Raw genomic sequence first — 3,177 nt, 5'->3', positions numbered from 1 at the left:
AGAACTTCTGACCTCTGAGCTGTTGTTTGTTTTAAATGTCCAAAACTTGTGAGAATTTATTCTGCATTGATGTAAAACTAATATACTCTCCATCCACAAGTTTCTTCACATTGTGGAAGTGAGAAAATTCAGCGTGTGTGTTTGTGTGTGGGAAGGGGAGGCAGGGAGCTGTGTCCAGTTATGGCTAAAGTGGCTCAGCAGAAACACGGCAGCTAAACTCTTCGAAAGTTTCTCGCTGCAGATCCGTAATCAAACCACCCCAGCCAGAACTTCTGCCTCTACAGCTGCTGTCACGGGGCAGACTTGAATCTCACCCGTGGAGACGGGCAGGCCAACAGGTGTGTCTGCTGAGATGTTCGCCATGCCCCGAGGTCTGAAGGGCAGCAAGAAGGATGGAATCCCTGAGGACCTAGGTGGGAACTTGGAAGAACCCAGGGATCAGGAAGGTGAGCTCAGGAGTGAGGATGTCATGGACCTCACAGAAGGGGACAAGGAGGCCTCAGCCTCAGCTCCTCCTGCCGCCAAAAGACGGAAGAGACATTCCAAAGGAAAGAAGGAGAGGAAGCCCACCGTGAATGCAGTGGAGGCTCAGAGGATGACAGCCCTGCTGTCTGCCATGTCTGAGGAGCAGCTGGCCCGCTACGAAGTGTGTCGCCGGTCAGCTTTCCCAAAAGCACGCATTGCAGGTCTGATGAAGTCTATCACCGGCAGTTCGGTGTCTGAGAACGCCGCCATTGCCATGGCTGGAATCGCCAAGGTCTTTGTTGGAGAGGTGGTGGAAGAGGCCCTGGACGTGTGTGAGATGTGGGGAGAAACGACCCCGCTGCAGCCCAAGCATTTAAGGGAGGCTGTCCGCAGGTTAAAGCCCAAGGGCCTCTTCCCCAACAGCAACTACCAAAAAATCATGCTCTAGGCCCAAGGCCAGAGGCAAGGGTCTGTTGGTGCAGGAATAAGTACTGCATTCATCTTCCAGCCACAGGACTGTGTTTGCTGGAGCTTCCGCCTCTCAGTCCACCCTGGATTTACCCACGATCTTAATGTCTGAAAATGTGAAGTTGCCCTTACCTGGATGAAGACAGCAGACTGTTTCATAGGAGCCTTGGCCAAATGCTTGGGCATCTTCATGGGATATTGAGGCATTTTTCTATGTCTCTCTAGTTGGAAGAATAAAGGTGCCTGGGCCTAGAGCATCCTGTGGACAGGTAGCTGCGTTCAGAGAGGGAAGCCCTTCCCAGGAGATTTGTATGCTTTCACGCTGAAGCCTGGTGTAGCCGTGTCTTAGCTTGTAGGCTCATGTCTGGGTTTCAGAAACTGAAGCTTCCGGAAATGTCTCCCAACTGTTGTTCTTCTGTACATTTTCAACGCTCATATGTATTTTTGTGAGCCACCACACAATCAGATAAACTGTTAAACTGTTTTCCAAACTGCAGAAATGAAAATAAAACCGAAAAGCACTTTTTTTCTCTAAGTTGACTCTTCCATTCCTGCCTACTGTGCTTTATGTCAGCAAGTGACCCTTTGCTTTATTATAATGCAATATAGGAGAGATTCATCACGTAAGACTAGGGGGAAACCAATTCCAAAACCACCTTTCCTCAAGCCGCCGTTTCTAATGAACACATGGGCAGTTTCAAAGACACAGAGAGAGCCTATGGATACTTCACGTTCGCTACACATGGTGATTTTCCCAGTGCTTCCGGAGACACTGAAATTTACTTCCAAACATTGCTTTAGAGTATTCTTGATTTCATTCATTCTACCGATGACCCACTCAGAATATCCAACCTGAGTGCAGAGACAGTGGAGAAGTTGTTAAAGTATCGGACCGACTAGGTTCGTCACGAGTGACAAAGTTATCGCATACTCTACTTGTACATACTCGGCTTTACCTTGATGATGGAAAAGAGTAATTTTTTGTTATAGAATAAAGACCTGAGATTTATTATGGAATCACCGTGAATCTTCCCAGCACAGCTCACAGCTATCCTCGGTGCTGTTTCAGTCTGTTTACCTTTGCCATGTGCCCCCTGAATCGCAGAGCGTAAGCAAAATGGATCGAAAAGACCCCATAGTTCAGCCCTAATATTGAATGGAGAGTAACATGTGCTCTTTCTTCCTGAAGCCAGAGATACTCCCGGAAAATATAGTTTTATTTCCTCATGCCCTCAGCTCTTGTTCTTAAACTAGGACTTATTGTACATAGAATCTGCCTTCGGGTATTACACAAATTTCTAAACTTTACCAAGTATGGGGAAATTCTGTTTCATACCTCCATATTGTGACGTTGTTCAGCTTTCCTTTGATTTTTACCAACGTTCTTGTAAAGGCATGTAACAAGTTAGACCAGCGTATCTTAGAGACACAAGGAGGGTACAGGTTCCTGGAAGAACTGATGGAGATGGGAGGGCTCTCTCGGGAATTAAAGTGCTCGAGCAACCAAAAGAAGTAAGATCCAAGAGACTTAATATCCCCCAGTCTTTAGATTGCTCTCAGCTCGTTCCTTTGCCATGGCACTGAGGAGTCATGGAAGCTGTATTCTGTCAGATGTTGCAGGTCTAGCACTTTCTGAAGAGTAGAGGAAAAGAGAAGCTGGCCCAGGCACGTTGGTCTGCTGAGGTGGAGACAAGCAATTTTTCCCGGAGCTTCATTACTATCCTTAAAGTACGTTACTATTCGTAATGTACATTTGGAGACTGCCTAGAGAAATGTGGTCTCTTATTGGTGCTGGTTAAGTGGTGACGAGATAACTCAGAAGTAAAGTGAGTGTACCTGACTATACACACACACACACACACACACACACACACACACACACACACACACACACACCCCTACATATATATGAAGATTTTTTTTTCTTTCTTTTTTGAGGCAGAATCCCACTCTGCCGCCCAGGTCGGAGTGCAGTGGCGCAATCTCGGCTCACTGCAAGCTCCGCCTCCCGGGTTCGTGCTCTTCTCCTCCCTCAGCCTCCCGAGTAGCTGAGACTACAAGCGCCTGCCACCACGCCCGGCTAATTTGTGTATGTTTAGTAGAGGCGGGGTTTCACCGTGTTAGCCAGGATGGTGTCGATCTCCTGACCTCGTGACCGGGCGCCTCGGCCTCCCAAGGTGCTGGGATGACAGGTCTGAGCCACCGTGCCCAGCCTGTACTTGTGTCTTTTCCAAAACTGACTAT

This window comes from Pongo pygmaeus, chromosome 22 (genome assembly GCF_028885625.2).
Source record: "Pongo pygmaeus isolate AG05252 chromosome 22, NHGRI_mPonPyg2-v2.0_pri, whole genome shotgun sequence".
Lineage (NCBI taxonomy): Eukaryota > Metazoa > Chordata > Mammalia > Primates > Hominidae > Pongo > Pongo pygmaeus.
Note: the sequence above shows the minus strand (reverse complement) of the source record.